At 46.5% G+C, this 24,385-nt stretch overlaps 1 protein-coding gene across 2 annotated transcripts in view; it reads right to left on the bottom strand.

Moving 5' to 3' along the window:
• Nucleotides 1–24,385, bottom strand: part of TBCK (TBC1 domain containing kinase) — a 1,508,203-nt gene that overhangs the window by 960,089 nt on the left and 523,729 nt on the right. The window lies entirely within an intron of this gene.

The raw sequence follows: 24,385 nt of genomic DNA, 5'->3' as shown, positions 1-24,385 counted from the left end.
CGAAATCTCCACAGCACCACAGCACCATACGGGGCTCAAACGGCTGGCTCCTCTGCCCCCCAGCGGCGCAAATCAGTCTCCCCGACTCAACCCGTCCACATGGCAGCGTCTTAGGTAGGAAAGCTCCGAAATAACGCTCTTCGTTTCCACCGGGTACGGAGCCAGAGTGAAGAGCTGCTTACACAGCCCACGCCACGGCCGCCATCTTGCCTCTCCATATTAAGTAGGAAAAGAAGAACATTCTGAATATTTTAATTTATTTATTTAAGCTTCTGTCAGCTAAATAGCCTTAGCGTGCAGGTGCTTGGCCAGCCCTGTCCTTCCTGTAAATGAGGTATGAAATTCCTTCCAAGAGGCGCACAATAAACAACTTTGATTGACAGGTTGACCTGAATAGTCAGGGGCGGCTCATTTCAGCTTAGCAGAATATTTAAGGTGGGCGTTGTTGCCCCTCCAGTTGGCACAACATTGTAAATTTGTGCATGACAGGCCTGTCTGGGGCACATGTAAAACATTTGCACCTTTAAAAGGGCTCAAAAAGGCCAAAATCTTATTTTTCTGTCCTCCCATGCCATTGACTTTATGTGACGCTTTATTTTTGTTGGCGCTTTTTCATTTGAATTCTCTAAAAAAGGAAACTTTGGGATGGATAACTCGATGTGGCATAATCAGGCAATATCACTTCCTGAGGAACAAAACTTGAAGAAGTGGGACTTTATGAACACCCTAAAGGGAGTAAGCGTCTTTAGGATTGATGCCTGTTATAGGTGAAAGGCTTATCCGAACACTCTTTAAAACTCCCTGTGCATGCTAGGGAGTAATAATGAGTACTGAAGAAATGAAATACTTTGCATATCTAAGCCAAAAGTGAAATAGGTAGAAGACTAGCTCCTCAGTACCTTTGCTGAACTGTATTTATAAAACACTGAGGAAGGAAACCCCTGTGGTTAGCTGAAGCTAGAAGGGTTTGGGTTGGGAAGAAGGGTGTGATGGGTACTAGTTTAAGAGGCAGGGCACACAGAGGGGTGGAGGCATTCAAAATCAACAAAAAAACGGATTAAACAAGATGGTAGGACAACGCAACTGAATGGCAAGGGGTATTATATTTATGTATTTGAAAACACCAAGCTAAAAAACAATTTCATGTTTTACGTGAGATTCCAGGACTGCATCGAGACAGTCTGCTTTAAGAAAGCACAGACCGCCTTCAGTGAAAGTCATTAAATGTATAGGCCATTGGACTTTGCAACCTGTGAGCTTACTCCCTCCTGGTCTGCTTCGAGAGCAGTGGTACTAGCCATATTGGGTAGGAATCTTAAACTGATTAAACCTAAAAAGAGATTCAGATAGTAGACGGATTATGAGTCAAACAGATTATATTTTAATCATTGCCCTATTTATGGCCCTAAAACATGAAGGTCCAATATTAGAACTGTCAAGATTTAGAGGACCACTAACTGTGTGGCGATTTAAATCACACACTTTCTGGCAATTTAACCGGCACATTTTGGCGACAAAACTGGCATTTCCCGAGGGGTACCTTGAAGAAGAAAGGAACAAGTTACTTGCCTTTGGCAGAGCTCTTTTTGAGGGACAGTCTGACTAACTGCAGAAAGTATTTTAAAAGAGTGGGAAGAGTGGCATCAAAACATTCACTCAGTTTCCAAACCCAAAAGATATATGCATTTGGTGTAACAAAATATGATAGTGCCCAGACCAAAAAAGCAAGAATAGAATTTCACAGTATTGGCTATGAACTAAATAAAACTAAAACTCAAATTATGCTAGTAGGACAGTCACCCACCCATGGAGAGTCACCTCAGCCAGATAGCTTTGTATTACCTAGTCAAGCAATTTCCTAATTTGTTTCAAGTTGAATTATGAAGCAACTCATTCTCAATGTATTACGTTTATCAACAGATGTCGCTCTCTGCAATCTCACTGGTTAGTCATATTAACATCATTAAGCCAATATATCTTTCAACATTTCTATTTTATTCTGTGCATTACTTCTCGATAGCTTGACAAAGTGAAAAAAAGCATTGTTCTCAATCCCTAGGAAAAGGAGAAGAGGAGGACTTGTATATACCTAAAGCCAAATGTTAAGAGTGGGATGGGAAGTACCAGACAAGAGTCTTTACAATTAGACAGCTATGGGCAAAGGCTGATTCTCCTGACTCGAACCAAAATTTGACCATAGCCCTTTCTTGATGCTTTCTATGAGCCAGGACTTGAAGGTGTACTACTTAAATTCAGCAACAGAACAATTTAAAACCCTTGACACTTTTATTTTACAGTCCGGGAAGAAGTAAAGAGGAATACAGACTTTCCCGGGCTACATAGCAAGGCATAGTATTAGAGCGCGATGTCCCTAGAAGAAAGTATTTGAAATACTTACAGATCATAGAGTATTTCTACAGCAAATCACACTTGGTAAGATTCTTGAGCAAATATACTATGCTTAATTCAAAGTTGTCACCTATTTATAACTACCTGCTATGGCTATCTGCTAAACGAAAAGCAAGACAGGCAATAAACCATAATGCTAGAGATTTTGAGGGGAAACTCATTCATCTACGCTTCTAGATGGATTTCCATTCTGCACTGATCTCGGTCAAACACGAATCTCAATAAAACTGTCAACTGTTCAACTTCTATAAAACCCGATCTAAAATACTGAAATGAAACAAAGCAGATCAAGGCCATTTCCTCAGATGCTACTCAATAATCATATTTGGCTTCCAAAGAGAAACATGAGTACCTTAAGCTGTAATGGTTAGTGATGTGTGCTAGAACTATTTGGACCTGTAACAGGAAAAGCAAACGGGCAGCCTCATTTTGGGAACAGTATATCAAGTTCTGTGAAGTTTAATCGTTTGAATAGCAGATCACTGTAACTAAGGGGAGACATAAATTCCAGAAAGTAGGGAGGCAGTTAAACTAGCATTATTATTTTGGAATTAATATGAATGACCAACACTTCATGAGTATTTGAGATGGATGCACTGGCTAAGGGGATACATTAATGACCAATACGTCCTGAGTATTTGAGATGGATGCACTGGCTAAGGGGATGCATTAATGATCAACACCTCTTGAGTATTTGAGAAGGATGCACTGGCTAAAGGGATGCATTAATGACCAATACCTCTTGAGTATTTGAGAAGGATGCACTGGCTAAGGGGATGCATTAATGACCAACACTTCATGAGTATTTGAGAAGGATGCACTGGCTAAGGGGATGCATTAATGACCAATACCTCTTGAGTATTTGAGAAGGATGCACTGGCTAAGGGGATGCATTAATGACCAACACTTCATGAGTATTTGAGAAGGATGCACTGGCTAAGGGGATGCATTAATGACCAATACCTCTTGAGTATTTGAGAAGGATGCACTGGCTAAGGGGATGCATTAATGACCACTACTTCTTGAGTGTCTGCGATGGATGCACTGGCTAAGGGGATGCATTAATGACCACTACTTCTTGAGTTTTTGATATGGATGTACTAGCTAAGGGGATACATTAATGACCAATTCTTTTTGTGTATTTGAGATGGATGCACTAGCTAAGGGGATACATTAATGACCAATTCTTTTTGTGTATTTGAGATGGATGCACTAGCTAAGGGGATACATTAATGACCAATTCTTTTTGTGTATTTGAGATGGATGCACTAGCTAAGGGGATGCATTAATGACCACTACTTCTTGAGTGTCTGCGATGGATGCACTGGCTAAGGGGATGCATTAATGACCACTACTTCTTGAGTATTTGAGATGGATGCACTGGCTAAGGGGATGCATTAATGACCACTACTTCTTGAGTTTTTGATATGGATGCACTAGCTAAGGGGATGCATTAATGACCAATTCTTTTTGTGTATTTGAGATGGATGCACTAGCTAAGGGGATGCATTAATGACCACTACTTCTTGAGTGTCTGCGATGGATGCACTGGCTAAGGGGATGCATTAATGACCACTACTTCTTGAGTATTTGAGATGGATGCACTGGCTAAGGGGATGCATTAATGACCAATACTTCTTGAGTGTCTGCGATGGATGCACTGGCTTAGGGGATGCATTAATGACCACTACTTCTTGAGTGTCTGCGATGGATGCACTGGCTAAGGGGATGCATTAATGACCACTACTTCTTGAGTATTTGAGATGGATGCACTGGCTAAGGGGATGCATTAATGACCAATACTTCTTGAGTGTCTGAGATGGATGCACTGGCTAAGGGGATGCATTAATGACCACTACGTATTGAGTATTTGAGATGGATGCACTGGCTAAGGGGATGCATTAATGACCACTACTTATTGAGTATTTGAGATGGATGCACTGGCTAAGGGAATGCATTAATGACCAATTCTTTTTGAGTATTTGAGATGGATGCACTAGCTAAGGGGATGCATTAATGACCAATACTTCTTGAGTATTTGAGATGGATGCACTGGCTAAGGGGATGCATTAATGACCAATACTTCTTGAGTATTTGAGATGGATGCACTGGCTAAGGGGATGCATTAATGATCAACACCTCTTGAGTATTTGAGAAGGATGCACTGGCTAACTGGCTGAAGGGATGCATTAATGACCAATTCTTCTTGAGTATTTGAGATGGATGCACTAGCTAAGGGGATGTATTAATAACCAATACTTCTTGAGTGTCTGAGATGGATGCACTGGCTAAGGGGATGCATTAATGACCACTACTTCTTGAGTTTTTTATATGGATGCACTGGCTAAGGGGATGCATTAATGACCAACACCTCTTGAGTATTTGAGATGGATGCACTAGCTAAGGGGATGCATTAATGACCAATACTTCTTGAGTGTCTGAGATGGATGCACTGGCTAAGGGGATGCATTAATGACCACTACTTCTTGAGTTTTTGATATGGATGCACTGGCTAAGGAGATGCATTAATGACCACTACTTCTTAAGTATTTGAGATGGATGCACTGGCTAAGGGGATGCATTAATGACCAATACTTCTTGAGTGTCTGAGATGGATGCACTGGCTAAGGGGATGCATTAATGATCAACACTTCTTGAGTATTTGAGACGGATGTACTGGCTAAGGAGATGCATTAATGATCAACACGTCTTGAGTATTTGAGACGGGTGCACTGGCTAAGGGGATGCATTAATGATCAACACTTCTTGAGTATTCGAGATGGATGCACTGGCTAAGGGGATGCATTAATGACCAACACTTCCTGAGTATTTGAGATGGATGTACTGGCTAAGGGAATGCATTAATGATCAACACCTCTTGAGTATTCAAGACGGATTCACTGGCTAAGGGGATGCATTAAGGATCAACACCTCTTGAGTATTTGAGACGGATGCACTGGCTAAGGGGATGCATTAATGATCAACATCTCTTGAGTATTCGAGATGGATGCACTGGATAAGGGGATGCTTTAATGACCGACCAACACTTCTTGAGTATTTGAGATGGATGCACTGGCTAAGGGGATGCTTTAATGACCGACCAACACTTCTTGAGTATTTGAGATGGATGCACTGGCTAAGGGGGTGCATTTGGTGACTTTCGTTTTAAAGGCATGCAGGTTTGAATGATGCCATTTTAAGAAGAAACAAAATCTGTGTTTATTCACAACTTTTTTTAATTTTTCTTGAGTTTCTATTGTTTCCAATTTATTTCATATATTTGTATAGGTTGTTTTTCTTGCTTTTGCACTGTGAGAGCTGAATGTTATTAATATTATTTTTTTAAAGTACAAAGAAAACATTTTTTCACAAAAGATCAAGAACATTTCCTATGACCAAAGCAGGTCTTTAATCAAAGACCATGGGAAACCATGAAGCACAAAGTGGTCTTGTTGTTGCTTCTTGGTTACCAATTTTATTTTATTCGTTATCCACCCCCAGAAGATTCTCTGCAAGGACCAAAATGTAATTCCAATGTCCAAATACCAAAACCGTTGGGCTTGTTCCAACAATAGGGACAGGTGTGTTCCTACTTGCTTCTGGATGTAATTCACCATTGCCATGTTGTCTGTCTTTATCAGGACTGTTTTGTCTTGAATGAGAGTGTAGAATGCTCTGAGTGCCAAGACAATTGGTGTGAGCTCCAGGTGAGTGATGTAAAAACCCCATTATTCCTGTGTACCCTGAATTATAATGTGCTTGAGACAGCTCGCCACAGCATCAGTGAGGCATCCGTTTTTATGTTCACTTGCAGTTGAGGGTCCAGAAAAGGCATGCCCGCAACAAATGTTTGCTGTTCTACCATAGGAGGGTGCACTGTATTCTGGGCTTTACCAACAATAGATCTCCCAATTAACCCTCTGCATGTGACCGCTGCCTCACTAGACACTCTTACTACGCATAAAGACATTATCCCCAACAGTTTCATTATTGCCCTCCCTGTAAGAGGCCGTGGTGTCTGAAAAAGAATCCGCAGCCTTTCAAATTGCATCACCCTGTCTTGGTTTGGGTAGGCTTTCCCCATGACGGAGATTAACACAGCCGCTAGAAAGTACTGGATCTGCCAAACCACGAGTTTTGATTTCTTGGCTGTGTTATACCTAACCTGTGTAACACAGACATTGCTTTCTGATTGTGTGCTAAGCATTGCTCCTGATTTACAACTCTTCACCGGCCAATCTTCCAGCTATGTAAAGATGTGAATGGTGTTTCTGTGAAAGGGCGCCGCTACCACAGCGAAACATTTGGTAAATACTCTTAGGGCTGTTATAACCCTAAAGGGTAGAACTTTACATTGCTAATGTTGTCTATGTACCACAAATCGCAAGTAGTGGTGGTGCTCCAAATGAATGAGGACATGCAAGTATGTGTCTTTCAGGCTAATAGTCATCACATGATCTCCTTTCCAGAGCAGAGAAATGACATCAGAGTTTGTTTTCATCCCAAACATTAATCTTCCTCCATGGGAATGATAGGCAAGTCATTATTTGGAGGTAGGGGTGTCTTGTCAGCGCCACCTCTATCTTTGCATCTTCCGTTGCTACAGACTCCACCTCTACTGAATGATTTGGGTCCCGGAGTGTCCTGAAACAACTGATGCTGTTAGTTTCTCTGCCTTTGAGTAGGAGTGGTTGACTTGGAACCTTGTATTGTCTGCAGATAGCGAAAGACAGACCTGGGCGACATGAATTTTGCAGTCTTCGAATCCTATTTAATCTTCTCAAGCATACTCTCGACCAGTGGGCTGAACAGAGGTTCGCCATCCAATGTCCAAATACCAAAACCGTTGGGCTTGTTCCAACAATAGGGACAGGTGTGTTCCTACTTGCTTCTGGATGTAATTCACCATTGCCATGTTGTCTGTCTTTATCAGGACTGTTTTGTCTTGAATGAGAGTGTAGAATGCTCCGAGTGCCAAGACAATTGGTGTGAGCTCCAGGTGAGTGATGTAAAAACCCCATTATTCCTGTGTACCCTGAATTATAATGTGCTTGAGACAGCTCGCCACAGCATCAGTGAGGCATCCGTTTTTATGTTCACTTGCAGTTGAGGGTCCAGAAAAGGCATGCCCGCAACAAATGTTTGCTGTTCTACCATAGGAGGGTGCACTGTATTCTGGGCTTTACCAACAATAGATCTCCCAATTAACCCTCTGCATGTGACCGCTGCCTCACTAGACACTCTTACTACGCATAAAGACATTATCCCCAACAGTTTCATTATTGCCCTCCCTGTAAGAGGCCGTGGTGTCTGAAAAAGAATCCGCAGCCTTTCAAATTGCATCACCCTGTCTTGGTTTGGGTAGGCTTTCCCCATGACGGAGATTAACACAGCCGCTAGAAAGTACTGGATCTGCCAAACCACGAGTTTTGATTTCTTGGCTGTGTTATACCTAACCTGTGTAACACAGACATTGCTTTCTGATTGTGTGCTAAGCATTGCTCCTGATTTACAACTCTTCACCGGCCAATCTTCCAGCTATGTAAAGATGTGAATGGTGTTTCTGTGAAAGGGCGCCGCTACCACAGCGAAACATTTGGTAAATACTCTTAGGGCTGTTATAACCCTAAAGGGTAGAACTTTACATTGCTAATGTTGTCTATGTACCACAAATCGCAAGTAGTGGTGGTGCTCCAAATGAATGAGGACATGCAAGTATGTGTCTTTCAGGCTAATAGTCATCACATGATCTCCTTTCCAGAGCAGAGAAATGACATCAGAGTTTGTTTTCATCCCAAACATTAATCTTCCTCCATGGGAATGATAGGCAAGTCATTATTTGGAGGTAGGGGTGTCTTGTCAGCGCCACCTCTATCTTTGCATCTTCCGTTGCTACAGACTCCACCTCTACTGAATGATTTGGGTCCCGGAGTGTCCTGAAACAACTGATGCTGTTAGTTTCTCTGCCTTTGAGTAGGAGTGGTTGACTTGGAACCTTGTATTGTCTGCAGATAGCGAAAGACAGACCTGGGCGACATGAATTTTGCAGTCTTCGAATCCTATTTAATCTTCTCAAGCATACTCTCGACCAGTGGGCTGAACAGAGGTTCGCCATCAAAATGGAAGCTCATCAGGTGCTGCTGAACCTCTGTCATCATGCCAGAAATCTCGAACCAGATGTTGCTTAGCAGAAGGATGTTGGTATTGACTTCCCTTGAGGCCATGCTGGTGGAGTCGAGGTCACTGTCACGAATGATCAAAAACAACTTGCCCACCATAATACATTTCTGCCTCTTCTAACTGTAGGATTTGGAGAGGTGCAATATCAACTCCTCCATTTACACCCCGTGGTAGAAATCATACCTGGAAAGCAATCCAACTGAATTAGCAATCCTCCACTGTGTGGCAGGCGCAACAGCCACATGTTTCCCAGCCATATCAATCTTCTTGCTCGCCTTGTTTGGAGGCGGAGCATCTCTGGTTGCAGGAATTGAGGCAGTTTTTCTCACAGCATGCATCACAAAGGAGTCTGTTGGGACATAGCCTTAATGTAAGCCGTGTCATTTGGAGCAGACTTGTACTTATAAAAAAAAACATTTCAAAGACCTGCGGTGTGATGACCTTGACCTGGTTTTTATAGATGTCCAAGTTGCTCCTGGTCATGCTTTTCAGAATGGAAAAGTACTGTACAAATTCCTTCTTCATGGAAAGGGTGTCAACCAAAAAGTAGTCATTCTCCTCGACCAAAAGGAGAATCACCTCATGGTACTGCGCTGCCCTCTAGATAACTGCATGGTACGCAGTGGTGTCATCTGGTGAGCGTTTACAGGGTAAGTCTCCAAATCCATATTCTCCTGAGGTGGTCCTTGACAGTCCATCCAGGGATCAACCCTGTTTCTGGGTGTGACTGCTTGATGGTACAGGTCTTGAGGCTCATAAGAGGTACCCTGAGGTACCCTGATCTGAGTCGGTGGGATATGAGGGCCTGGACAGCTGTAGTGACAGGTTTTGGTATATGAGGTATATGAGGTGGTGGCTTTAGTTGAGGTGTGAGGCGGGGGAGGGGAGATGGGATGGCGGACTGGTGGCCTTCTTTCTCCCTGACCTTTTTGGGCATTTTCAAGGACTCAAGTTTGAAAGATATCTGGTCCTTAAAGGTCAGCTTTCTTCTCTTCCTTGATGAAAAGCAAGTTCAGTGCACGTGGTTATCCAAAACGAGTCATAAGAGAAGCATATAAACGAGCGAGATTTTATGATAGAGATCATCTCCTATCCAATCAGACTAAAGAAAAAATCACACCTCCTCTAGTTTGTGTCACCAGGCACTCAACAGGAAATGAACAAGTCCGTCAAATTACATGTGCCAATTGGCACATATTAAATGCCAACTTTGAGGAAACGACCAAGTTACCACGTCCCATGTTTGCACATCGGCGAAACAAAAATTTAAAGGATCACATTGTCCATTCGCGCATTCATACCAAACCTTCATTCATCCAGAAAACTATTGATGGTAGTGCGCCCATTTGGGGCAATCAGAAGTGTTCCCAATGTAAGGCATGTGACAATGCAATCATTACTTCAAAATTTGAATACAATGGGGTTTCCATTGTATTAAAGTCATTTACAAATTGTAAAACAACAAATGTTGTGTATTTGTTACTATGTCCATGCAAATTAGGATACGTGGACGAAACCTCTAGGACATTGGCCACACGACTCACAGAACATCGCTCTGCGATACGAACACATAAGATGGTAGCTCCTTTAGTGAAGCACTATATAGAGAAAGACCCTAGCCGTGACGACATTATGTGGCTAATTTTAGAAAAGATTAGCTCTAAAACAGGCAGAGACATTGATAATATCAGAAAAAGTCGAGAAGTCTACTGGATCTTTTCTCTAGATACAGTAAAAAATGGATTGAATCAGGAAATCCCCTGAGAACAGGCCATACGTTATAATACAGGATAGATCTCTGTCACTGCTCCAATAACACAATATAGAATATCTAGTGTTAGTATCCATTCTTTACATAGAACTTGCGGATTCCTTTTCTGTTATTTTGCAATCAGAAATAATCTTCATATTCACTCTTGAAAGAAATTTCTGGTGGACACATTCTTCATATGCTCATTTTTGAAGCGGGACATTGACTGTCATTTATCTTTTAATCATTACATTTATTTCTTTTGTATTATACACAAATTCCCTAGTTTGTATTTTATTTACTTTGCCACAATTGGCATCTATATTGTGCATAACTAGAAACTTTACTGGCAGTAGGCTTTATTTTCATTTTCATTATTTTTCCAATTCCAAGCTAGCCCGTGTAATCGTTATACCTGAATGTCGATGTGTATACGTTAGAAACATCAATAAAGTTGATGTTTTCGAAATCGTTTTTTCATTTTTTCATCCATTGGATCATCTGACCCATGTGACTCATTACGCTGGTCATATGACCATAATTTGTGCACGCAACCTCCAGCGGAGGAAAGGACGTGCAGGAACCGGAAACATAGCCCCGAAGGCTCAGAGTCCAGCAAGTAAGTAGTGCCGTAGTCGCTTGTGGTTTTTTTAAACTCATTGTTGTTTCTTCAAATAAACTAATCCCTTCTAGCCACAGTCGTCTGTGTGCTACTTTGAAGTTACAGTAAAAATCGGTTTACCACTTTAGCGAGCATGCCTAATGTAGTTTACACCCGGCTCCAGCTACACCTTTACGAAACGTTAACTTTAAACATATGCGATCTTGACGTCATTAGTCGATATGACCAAACCTTTATTGTGAGCCACTTTAAGTCTTAAACTATGCCTCGTACTTAGTTAAGGACTCCTTTAGACGCCACTTCATATCTATATCATCTTGGCTCTTTATCCATATATGTTATAATATATGACAATGCGGCTATTCACATCATACCCCGATACGTACAATATTTTTTGCTAGTGATTTTTTTACCTTAACCAATGTCCCGCATTAAGACATGTATCTATTAGACGCTATTTACACCATCTTGGCATCTTTAGTTCCAGTTGCCACTATATATAAAAAAACAATCAACTGACAGTTTAAGTTAGTATATTGGATTGAAAATATTACACAAGCGTTTTTTTTCTTATTTCAGATATGCATGTATCATGAGATACTGGTTCTAACATATCATTGTTGACCCAGGAATATCCAGACAATTTAGAGCTTTGATTACCTTAACTTTGCGACATCCTGCATCCCTCTGAATACTGAAACTTGTTCACTGTTGGTTTTCATACCAGAGACCTACAGGTACTTTAGGTATCTTCGATAAACATCACACTAATAGCTGAATGCATCTAACTGTAAGATTAGTTTTATATTTATACACTGTTTTTCCTTTTTTCTTAAAAGCTTCGATCACCGCATTTGAAGATGTTATAATTATTCCTTTCATCGAATTTAGGGAAATTATAAGATTCCCTTTTGACTTCTACTTTAGGTACTAATCTAAATATATAATTAATTGCTCTATAAGAACGTTTTTTAACCATTTAGAATACATATATACATGTTTTTCTTCACAGTTTACTCTGTCCCAAATTTATATCCATTGTAGTCAGCTTTTTACAAGACCCAGGTCTTTACCAAAAAGACTATTAAGGTAACTTTTGACATTATACACCCCTACAAAAAGGGAGAGATGTCAATAAGCACTGTCAATAAGGATGTATTCATCATCTTTTGCACTCTTTTGGTGGTAGGTTATTCCCTATTTACTAATCTAGTTTCATTACCAGCCTGGTAACTTTACTCCTCTGTTCAATGCAATCTTTGATATTGCATCGCTTTGTATCATTACTGTCATTTTGAACCCTCAAGAGTAATTACACTTCCCTTTTTAATGTTTACAGAATCTTCATTGTCTTCCCCCAGTGGCCTACTTTTCCTGACGAAGGCACCTTGGTGTGCCGAAACGCGCGTAGAGAACACCCATGTCAATCAAAACTATGCCACATTGCTTTGTAATTTTTTTGTAATTTTTTCCTTCTTTTCTATAATATTGAATATTTATATACTATTGTCAATTAATTTATATGTATTTGAACAATTGATAGTATGATTGGAAGTGTGTATGATGGATACGCTAGTGCCTGTAAGAATGTCATAATGTTTTTATATAAAATTGATGTTTAATAAAATGTATTTTGCATTTTTGCCATAATCATTGATGTTTTGTCGTATTGGGTTCTACTTGACAGTATATATTATTAAATCGTGTTGTTTGGTTACCTTAATTCTGTACAATTGTTATGAATTCCCTACATTAAGGAACCATATCCTCTTAGTAGGGGGCCCTTTTCTTTACTCTTTGTTCATGGGAATCATTCCACAGAGGCAGTCTAGCTAAGATCATCCCAGTTGAAGGATAAAGTAAGATCACTCTCTGCTTCACACCGGGCACCTGTGAAATCGTGCGTGTAACATTCAGTGCAAGGGATAAAGTTCACTGGGCAAACATCATATTTGTTATTTGTCCGTCCGGCGAAACTGCTGTCCAACTAAAATAAACAACTGTGGCCCAAACAGGGGTTGCAATATGGCTAAATGGGTTCTACTGTTATAAATACACAGCCACTTCCTTGTTTAGACATAGGAGCTTTCAGCTGATACTGCGGGATTACCACAACGGAATTCTAGCTCAGCTGATTCCCGTAAACCAACACGAGGGATGTCTAGCTCCACACCAAGACAAACAGCCTGATGCCCAGCATTCCCTTTTCTTTGACCCGGCAAACCCCACAAATAGTTGATTGTTCTAATGATGTTCGTTAGTACGATCAATGTAAAAGCTCAATGTAAAAGCTCAAAGTCCTTTTGGGTTCCAAATGAGGAAGCCTCCACTCCTCTTTTGAGGGGTGAGGGTGGGGCAAAGAATGCAAGCAGGGTGATAGATTGCCTAACATGGAAAGGAGTCATAACTTTAGGCAAGAAGAACACTCCAGTTCTCAACAATGTTTCTGAAAAAAGGTGGTGTATAGAGGTTGCAATGACAGTGCTTAAAGCCCACTCATGCAATGAGCTGAAGTAATCGCCATGAGGAAGATAGTCTTCAAAGTAAAGGGAAGCAGAGAACAGCTACACATCAAATCATAGGGCCTGAACATGAATGCGAAGACTACATTAAAGTCCCACTGTGGCACCACAAACATCATGGAAGCAAAGCTTAATTTGTAAAATATTAAGTGCCAGGGATCTGACAAGGAGGCCACTGCAGCTTGCACCACCCATCGCCCTTTCATCGCTCCTAAAACAACTACTAACCATCTCTCTTGCATGTAAATGCGACAGATTATTCCAGGTCCCCAAAGCTAAAGGAATGGCTAAGGAGGCAGGTATTGGTATTTTTTTTATGTATATTGTTTTCCAAAACAACTGTTATACTGCTCATCTCTAAATTACATGAGCAGCGCCACCCTGGGGCAGACTTCCCTAAGTGTGGTGTTGACAATTAGGAGTCAGTGCCGAGCACCGGAAACGAATTAAGTGCCAGTGCTCAGCACTGGAATGCTCCGGCTCAAATTAAGCACTGCTTGGAAGGAAGTTTGTCAAACCTTTCATAAACTTCATCACAATAGGCGTTTTAAAGGATGGTTGTTCCAGCAAAAGTGGAAAGGCTGAAAGGGCCAACAATCTTAAATAGTGCCCACTGCACAGCTGTAGTGGGCCAAAGACAAAATGAACAACATACCATCCAACAGTTTGCCTCATAAAGGGTCAATCTTGCAGATACCGCACAAGGCGGCAATGTCCCAGAGCCAAGCATAAATGGACTTTGTGAAAGGGTGTCTAGTGGCGAGGATGAAGCCCACCACTTCAGGCAGCAGATCCAATGCAGTCAACTGCTGTCACAAAATCTCCAAACATGGAGGTGTAGACTGCACAGGTTCAGGATCATGCAGTGCTGCTACGACAGGTGATCCTCCTGAAGTGGAAGCCATATAGAGGGCAAGAGTTCATGCTCAGATGTTCTGGGTAATACATCCTCCTGGACCAATCCAGAACCACTATAATGATTTGGGCCTGACGGTTTTGGATCTTTTTGAGAACTCAGGGAAGGAGAGATAGGGGCTTCACGGTGTTCAGGAGTCCAGTTTTTCATTCCAGCTTAAACAATGTATTTAACCCAGATCTATGACTGGGGTGAAAGAGTGAAAATGTTCAGCATTCCACCCACCATCTTTTTGTGCTGCTATAGTCGCCCCAAGTGAAAGGGTATGTCCAGACTTGGGTCCCATGCTCACTAAGCCACTGGATTCAAGCTAGCCTGGCTGCTGAGGGGTGATACCCCAAAACCGGTCCCAGGATGCTTGTTTTCCAATCCATAGAGGACCTGGCCTGGCAGTTCGGGCTTGTTAGACCTGTCAGCCCTTTGGGTGGTCCCTCCTCATCATTATTTATTTTGTCCCCCTTCTGCCTCAAACCCTGTTAGAATTTTTCCTTTTTGGGAACCACCAGACTTTTTAGTGTTGATGCAGGGTCAGGGAGCCATTTTCCCTACCCCTGGAACTTCTGTCTGAGGGCCTGAGACACAAAATGGTGGCCACCCATTGTCACCTGTGACATCACTGGAACCTACTAGTACCTTCCAGAACATTCTAGAACCCTGTGACAGTGTGAGGCAGGTTTGGAATGTTGGGAAGCCAGCTCAGAGTTGGCAGTTGGCAGTTGGAAGGCAGCAGTTGGCACCTGACCAGTGAAGAGAGAGGACAGAGAAACAGAAGGAGGAAGGAGTAAGGCAGCAGGGGTGGAAACTTGTGCCTGGATTGGGGACCAGAAACCCAGCCTTGATACTAGTCCCTACTGACCGAGCCCAGCCTAAAACCCTGTGTGGGATAAAGACCAGAAAATCATCTTAAGGACCTGAACAGCCGGAACAGGCCTTAAAGTAGAAGAACAGCAAGTTCCTGACCTGTTTGGTGGAGTCCTCCTGGAGACCCGAAGTCGAGAAGCCTGGAGACCTGGAGCCCGAGGTGGAGAAGCGGCGCTGACAGAAGGCAGACGTCGTACCCGGAGCCGCTAGAGGTCGAGTGAGGGCGCCGACGGAGGTCGTGGAGAGACACCGGAGGTCAAGTAGAAGTCACCTGAGATCGAGGTGAGGTGTCAACGGGGGAGTGAAGTCCGCCCTCCGGAGTCGCCGGAAGCTGAAGTAAAGCGCGCAGGAGGTCGGGAGTGGATTTCGCACTCCGGAGTCGCCTGAGGTCGAGGCGAAGCGCGCAGGAGGTCGGGAGTGGAGATCGCACTCCGGAGTCGCCTGAGGTCGAGGCGAAGCGCGCAGGAGGTCGGGAGTGGAGATCGCACTCCGGAGTCGCCGGAACCCGGAGTGGAGCCGACGGAGGTCGGGAGTGGAGGTCGCACTCCGGAGTCGCCCGGAAGCGGGGAGACCGTGACCCTGTGACGCCGGAACCCGACATCGAGCCGAGGCCGCCCAGCGTCATCGTTCCGGAGCCGCCTCACGGCATCGACCCGGCGTCAGGTAAAGCGGATCGACCCGACATCGAACCGAGGCCGTCCAGCGACATCGAACCGGAACCGGCCGGCGGCATCGACACGGCGTCAAGTGGAACCGATCGACTCGTCATCGAACCGGAGCCGCCCATCGACGTCGACCCGGCGCCGAGCGGAGCCGAACACCGAGAAAAGGGCAGTAAGTGGTAGAAAGGGCATCTGAGGCCCTGTGGAGCCATAAAAGACCATTCTAGGGGCTAGAGGGGTATTAGGACCAAACTGAGACTGGTGCAGGGACCTGTGTGAGGGACTGTGTAGTTGGTGAGCCAGAACCTTAGGGTACCCTCATTTTACCTCAGCTTAGGCCCCAGCCTTGACCACCCTAGGTGGGACATCCCCAGGCCACCCCAGTGACCACAAGCTGTACTTGGGCATGGTAAAATCAATCTACCTCATAAATGTGATCTGATTTGCAATAGGTTGACTGCTTATATTATTTATTGAAGGAGTGTTATTTAATGTCTGACCGTATTTATTCCTGCCTGGTATTTATTGTCTGACAGTATTTATTTGCCCTATGTATTTATCGCACCTCTATTTATTCCTTGTGTATTTATGACCTAATCCTATTTATTGTACCTGTAAAGTGTTATTATTTAATTGACCTGCTATTTTCAAGAAAATCCTTTTGTATTGTATTTGTGACATAACCCTGCAACTAAGAGAAAAGTAAGATAAACACAAAGAGATTCTTTCATAAATTTTTACGGTGTAGAGTCGTTTTTGGAACGGATGAACGCATGGTTATTGTGAGGGTGTGACGTACGCTTAACGCGCTGCCTGACCCCCGACCGCTCGAGCCAAGCTACCCCTTGTGCTTGGAAAGAACCGGGTGACTGCTAACCCGGTTGCCCGGGGTTTTCTAACATAATTGGTGTTCAGCGGTGGGATAGAGCTGTGCTTGCGTCCACTCGACAATAACTGTGGGTAGTCCATAGGCCTACACCGGGAGTTTTCTCAAAGCGGACTTCCTAATTCTGAGTTTTGTTTTTTCCAAATTTACTCTGGTGGTGGGAGGAGGTATTATAAAAGGTACCCCCCTGCATAGCTCTGTAAACACCTGTCTCCTAATCTGAGTGGGCAAAATGGAGTTTGTGTTGGAAGATGTGGAAACTTACACTGTGGCCCAACTCAGAGAGTTTTGTCAGAGAGAGGGGGTGTTTTGCCCCCAAGGTGCAAAGAAGGGTGAACTCCAGACCAGCTTGAGGGCTTGGGGGGAGGCACGACGAGAAAGTAAGGCTGAGCAGGAGGACAGGGATGGAGAGCCTGACAGCGAGGGGGCTGAGTTGTACCAACCTGAGGTGGGGAACCTGTTAGCGGGGCCCAAAACCATTTCCAGGAAGGGCAGCACTGTCTCTAGCGGTGGCTTATCTGAAGCAGAGTTAACTGACTGGAGGGAGAAAAGACAGCTCACATGGAAGTTAGCGGAGCTGGAGAAAGAAAAGGAGGAACGGAGGATGGCTCAAGAGTTGAGGCTCAAGGAGATGGATCTCCAGATCTTACGAGTCGGGGCACAAACTGTTCCTAATGGTGGCAGCAAAGACCGAGAGATCACCAGGGAACCCAAACCCTATCTGCCGAAAGATATAGTAGCTAGCTATAGTGCAGGGGATGATATTGCCAAGTGGCTAGCGGCCTATGAGGTCTCTTTAAGGGCCCATGGGGTTCCAGAGAAGTACTGGGGAGGGGGATTGTACAAATACATGCCTCCAGCTGATAGGGATGCATTATTGGCCCTAGAGCAGGATGAGCAGACCCACTACCCCACCATGAAAGTGGCGCTCGTAAGAAAGTTTGGACTAACACCCGAGAAATACAGACAGAAGTTCCGGGGTAGCCACAAACTGGGCACACAGAATTGGGTGGATTTCCTGGACTATGCGAAGAAGGCATTAGAGGGTTGGATTCAGGGCAGTGAGGTGAGGGACTACGAGGGGTTGTTTGATTTAATGTTGAAGGAACACCTGCTCGAAAAATGTTTCCCCGAACTGCGTCAACACCTGGTGGATAGCAAGCTGACCAATCCCCGGAAGCTTGCTGAGGAGGCGGACATTTGGGCTAGTACCCGGGTGTCCACAAGGGGGACTGGAGGGGACTCTCAAAAGACCAGACAGGGCGCCCCCCAGAAGAAAGAGGGAGGGGAAAAGAAAAAGGAGTTCTCTAAAGGCCCCCAAAATAGTTTCCCAGGGAAGGGAACAGGATTCACCCCTAGGGCTAACCCACCCAGAAACCCTAATCCTGGCCAGAGTCAGCAGCCAAGGGTTGTCCATTGCTTCGAGTGCGGTGGCGTTGGACACTATAAGGGAGATGCGAAGTGCCCGAAAAGACCACCCCCTCCCATTGGAGGAAAGGCCCCCGGAGTAGTTAGTGCAGTGCTCGGGGAGGAGATGCCCTTAACTAAGGGAAGGGAGTGGGCGGGTGTCACTTTAGTGTCCCTGGGAGAACGGGAGATGGTTCCTAAGATCCAGGTGCCCGCAAATACCGTAAAGTATGGGCAGTGGGTCACCATCAACGGCCAAAGAGGGGAGGCTCTGAGAGACACAGGAGCCAGTATGACTATGGTACGTAGCCGACTGGTGTCTCCAGAGCAGGTAATTCCCGATGTACTCCACCCAGCCGCGATGGCTGACGGCAGAACAGGCCACTATCCGGTGGCCGAGGTTCCCTTTGAATGGGAGGGGGTTGCAGGTTCACTTCGAGTTGCCGTAAGCCCTGCCGTGCCAGTCGATTGTCTGCTGGGGAATGACATGGAGCACAATGCTTGGAAGGAGGTGGAATACCGGACTCATGCTGAGATGCTGGGTACACCTGACTGGGCCTGTGTGAGCACAGGGTCTGCGACTACCCGGAGAGGGAGTTCGTTTCGGCTGGAGCCTGGAACAAAGGCCCAGTCAGCTGCCGACCAAGGGAAGAACCGAGGACAGGAGGAGCCTGCCTCGGAATCCGCGCCCCGTGTGACGGATAGGCCACCGGAGGTGGTGGACCAGGAGTCCGCGGTGGGGGATGTTACCAAACTGGAGGACCTACCCATCCCGGCCGAGTGGCACGTGGAGGGGGGGCCGACCAGGGAGGAATTCTGCAAGGGCCAGAGGGAGTGCCCTACCCTTGAGGGACTGAGGCGACAGGCCGAAGCCCAGGGAGCAGGGAACGTTGAGGGGAACTACAACGTTTACTGGGAGGATGGTCTCCTCTACAGTGAACCCAAGGCACCCCTACATGGATCGTCACGAGCCTTAGTAGTCCCTCAACGTTATCGAGCCTTCCTACTGGAGTTGGCTCACGAGATCCCCTTGGTAGGACACCTGGGGCAAGACAAGACCTTCGCCCGTCTTGTCCCACACTTTTATTGGCCTCAAATGAAAGTGTCGTCCGACACCTACTGCCGGACATGTGTGTCTTGCCAAGCCAGTGGGAAAACAGGGGTGAAGCTGAAAGCTCCCCTGGAACCACTTCCTGTCGTTAGCACCCCCTTTGAAAGGGTGGGCATCGACATTGTGGGACCGTTAGATCCGCCTACTACAGCTGATCACAGGTTTATCCTGGTTCTGGTGGATCATGCCACACGGTACCCAGAGGCAATACCTCTGAGGACCATTACCGCACCTGTTGTGGCTAGGGCCCTGATGGGAATCTTTACCCGAGTGGGTTTTCCCAAGGAAGTTGTGTCCGACAGGGGGACCAACTTCATGTCAGCATACATGCGGGCCATGTGGAAGGAGTGTGGAGTGACATACCGGTTCACCACTCCTTACCACCCCCAGACCAATGGTCTGGTGGAGAGGTTAAACAAAACCTTGAAAGGCATGATCAAAAGTCTGCCTGGAAGCCTGCGGAGGAAATGGGACGTCCTCCTACCCTGTCTATTGTTTTCCTACAGGGAAGTGCCACAGAAGGGAGTGGGCTTCAGCCCCTTCGAGCTTTTGTATGGGCACCCTGTGCGTGGACCTCTCAGCCTGGTGAGAGACGGATGGGAAAGAACTCCCAGAAAGCTTCCCCAGGATGTGGTGAGCTACATGCTGGCCTTCCGGAGCCAAATGGCTAAGTTGTGGAAGCAAGCTTCTGACAACTTGGAAGCCAGCCAAGCAGTAATGAAGGCGTGGTATAACCACAACGCTCACCCGGTGGAATTGGAGCCTGGCCAGAAGGTGTGGGTGATCGAACCAGGAGAGCTTAGCGCCCTCCAGGATCGCTGGTCAGGACCCTTTGAGGTATTGGAGAAGAAGGGTAAGGCTACCTACTTGGTGGATCTTAAGACCCCTCGCCAGCCCCTACGGGTGCTGCATGCCAACCGCCTCAAACCCCACCACGAGAGGCCCGAAGTCATATTGATGATGGTGACTGACGGAGCAGAGGACGTGGAAAGCGAGCCTCTCCCCGACTTATTTGCGTCTCAAGAGAAGGATGGGTCGGTGGAGGGAGTGATTCTCTCCCCATCTCTAACTCCTGAACAGCAGGAGGACTGCCGCCAGGTCCTGGGACAGTACTCTTCGTTGTTCTCCCTTGTTCCGGGTAGGACTCACCTGTGCGTCCATGATGTGGACACAGGAGACAGCCCACCTGCGAAGTCCAAGATCTACCGGATGTCAGACAAGGTGAAGGCCAGCATTCACAGTGAAGTCACTAAGATGCTGGAGCTAGGAGTGATCGAACCTTCCAGCAGCCCCTGGTCCAGTCCGGTGGTGTTAGTACCAAAAGCTGCACCACCGGGTGGCCAACCGGAACTGAGGTTCTGTGTGGACTACCGGGGACTGAACTCAGTAACCAAGACTGATGCTCATCCGATCCCGAGGGCGGATGAATTGATTGACCGGCTGGGAGCTGCCCAATATCTAAGTACCTTTGACCTTACTTCGGGGTACTGGCAGATCTCTCTGACTGATGGAGCAAGGGGAAGGTCAGCCTTCTCCACGCCCAATGGCCACTACCAGTTCTGTGTGATGCCCTTTGGGCTCAAGAACGCACCTGCCACGTTTCAGCGTCTGGTGAACCAGATCCTCACTGGAATGGAGAGTTTCTCTGCTGCTTATCTGGATGACATAGCCGTCTTCAGTAACAGCTGGGAGGATCACTTGCGTCACCTGCAAGCTGTTCTCCAGGCCCTGAGACAAGCTGGATTGACGATCAAGGCCAGCAAATGCCAGATCGGGCAGGGGTCGGTAGTGTACCTTGGACACTTGGTGGGTAGGGGAGCGGTGCAACCCCTCCAGGCGAAAATCGAGGCTATCATGGCCTGGGAACCCCCCAAGACACAGACTGAGGTCCGAGCTTTTCTGGGCCTCACAGGATATTACCGCCGCTTCGTGAAGGGGTACGGTACCATTGTAGCCCCCCTCACGGAGCTCACGTCCAAGTACCAACCTCGACGGGTAGTCTGGACGGAGGCTTGCCAGCAGGCCTTTGTGAGACTGAAGCAAGCCATGTGCGAGGCCCCGGTCTTAAGGGCCCCATATTTTTCCAAGGAGTTCATTGTCCAGACGGATGCATAGGAACATGGCATTGGGGCAGTATTATCGCAACTCAATGAAGAGGGTCTGGATCAACCCGTGGTCTTCCTATCCCGGAGACTACTTCCCAGGGAACAGAAGTGGAGTGCAATAGAGCGAGAAGCCTTTGCAGTGGTATGGGCTCTGAAGAAGTTGCGGCCATACCTGTTTGGCTCGCACTTCCTGGTTCAGACCGACCACAGACCCCTTCGTTGGCTGATGCAGATGAAGGGGGAGAATCCCAAGTTGCTAAGGTGGTCTATTTTCCTACAGGGAATGGACTTTCAGGTGGAACATCGGCCTGGAGTGGACCACGCCAATGCAGACGGTCTCTCAAGGTATTTCCGCCTTAGTGATGAGAACTCCCAAGGGGTTGGGTAGCTCTCCCCACTTTCAGCTGGGGGGGACGCGTGTTAGACCTGTCAGCCCTTTGGGTGGTCCCTCCTCATCATTATTTATTTTGTCCCCCTTCTGCCTCAAACCCTGTTAGAATTTTTCCTTTTTGGGAACCACCAGACTTTTTAGTGTTGATGCAGGGTCAGGGAGCCATTTTCCCTACCCCTGGAACTTCTGTCTGAGGGCCTGAGACACAAAATGGTGGCCACCCATTGTCACCTGTGACATCACTGGAACCTACTAGTACCTTCCGGAACATTCTAGAACCCTGTGACAGTGTGAGGCAGGTTTGGAATGTTGGGAAGCCAGCTCAGAGTTGGCAGTTGGCAGTTGGAAGGCAGCAGTTGGCACCTGACCAGTGAAGAGAGAGGACAGAGAAACAGAAGGAGGAAGGAGTAAGGCAGCAGGGGTGGAAACTTGTGCCTGGATTGGGGACCAGAAACCCAGCCTTGATACTAGTCCCTACTGACCGAGCCCAGCCTAAAACCCTGTGTGGGATAAAGACCAGAAAATCATCTTAAGGACCTGAACAGCCGGAACAGGCCTTAAAGTAGAAGAACAGCAAGTTCCTGACCTGTTTGGTGGAGTCCTCCTGGAGACCCGAAGTCGAGAAGCCTGGAGACCTGGAGCCCGAGGTGGAGAAGCGGCGCTGACAGAAGGCAGACGTCGTACCCGGAGCCGCTAGAGGTCGAGTGAGGGCGCCGACGGAGGTCGTGGAGAGACACCGGAGGTCAAGTAGAAGTCACCTGAGATCGAGGTGAGGCGTCGACGGGGGAGTGAAGTCCGCCCTCCGGAGTCGCCGGAAGCTGAAGTAAAGCGCGCAGGAGGTCGGGAGTGGATATCGCACTCCGGAGTCGCCTGAGGTCGAGGCGAAGCGCGCAGGAGGTCGGGAGTGGAGATCGCACTCCGGAGTCGCCGGAACCCGGAGTGGAGCCGACGGAGGTCGGGAGTGGAGGTCGCACTCCGGAGTCGCCCGGAAGCGGGGAGACCGTGACCCTGTGACGCCGGAACCCGACATCGAGCCGAGGCCGCCCAGCGTCACCGTTCCGGAGCCGCCTCACGGCATCGACCCGGCGTCAGGTAAAGCGGATCGACCCGACATCGAACCGAGGCCGCCCAGCGACATCGAACCGGAACCGGCCGGCGGCATCGACACGGCGTCAAGTGGAACCGATCGACTCGTCATCGAACCGGAGCCGCCCATCGACGTCGACCCGGCGCCGAGTGGAGCCGAACACCGAGAAAAGGGCAGTAAGTGGTAGAAAGGGCATCTGAGGCCCTGTGGAGCCATAAAAGACCATTCTAGGGGCTAGAGGGGTGTTAGGACCAAACTGAGACTGGTGCAGGGACCTGTGTGAGGGACTGTGTAGTTGGTGAGCCAGAACCTTAGGGTACCCTCATTTTACCTCAGCTTAGGCCCCAGCCTTGACCACCCTAGGTGGGACATTCCCAGGCCACCCCAGTGACCACAAGCTGTACTTGGGCATGGTAAAATCAATCTACCTCATAAATATGATCTGATTTGCAATTGGTTGACTGCTTATATTATTTATTTTAATGTCTGACCGTATTTATTCCTGCCTGGTATTTATTGTCTGACAGTATTTATTTGCCCTATGTATTTATCGCACCTCTATTTATTCCTTGTGTATTTATGACCTAATCCTATTTATTGTACCTGTAAAGTGTTATTATTTAATTGACCTGCTATTTTCAAGAAAATCCTTTTGTATTGTATTTGTGACATAACCCTGCAACTAAGAGAAAAGTAAGATAAACACAAAGAGATTCTTTCATAAATTTTTACGGTGTAGAGTCGTTTTTGGAACGGATGAACGCATGGTTATTGTGAGGGTGTGACGTACGCTTAACGCGCTGCCTGACCCTCGACCGCTCGAGCCAAGCTACCCCTTGTGCTTGGAAAGAACCGGGTGACTGCTAACCCGGTTGCCCGGGGTTTTCTAACAGGGCTGAACTGTTCTGGCAGAGCACCTCAAAAGGTAGGGCTTAGCAGTGCTGAATGATTTGTATGACCAAGCTGTCGGACATGATGGAGCACCACCCTGGGAAGAAAAACTGAACTCTATCCCCTATGGGATGGATGTGCGGCACTAAGGGCAAAGTAAACTGGCTTAGTGGCTGTTGCTGCCGGGGACTAGGACTGGGAGGACTGGTGCCCCTTCTGGCATACGTAATGCCTGCCTGACCCATGTCTCTAGCTTCAAAAGAAATGAGCAACTGCTGCAGCAGTTGGGGTGACTGTCGCTGTCTATACACCAGTCCTCTGGAGTAGCCTCTGAATTTTCTGAACTGTTTGGGAACTGCTTGGCAGGGGTCCAGAGACCCAGGGAGTGCACCGGGCTCTCCTGTCCTTAAAACACTGAAGGGAAATCCTCCTTATCACCAAAAAGATGTGAACCATCAAACGGCATAACGCAGAAATCCCTAAGAATCGCATTCATGTGTGGCTGCAAAGCACAATGCTTGAGTCAACCGCCTTTCTCAGGCAATCTGTGATAAAAAGACAAATCACGCATTTAGCTGTGTCCTG

Source organism: Triturus cristatus, chromosome 2_2 (assembly GCF_964204655.1).
Source record: "Triturus cristatus chromosome 2_2, aTriCri1.1, whole genome shotgun sequence".
Classification (NCBI taxonomy): domain Eukaryota; kingdom Metazoa; phylum Chordata; class Amphibia; order Caudata; family Salamandridae; genus Triturus; species Triturus cristatus.
The sequence above is the reverse complement of the archived record's forward strand: the minus strand, read 5'-3'. Positions and strand labels throughout refer to the sequence as shown.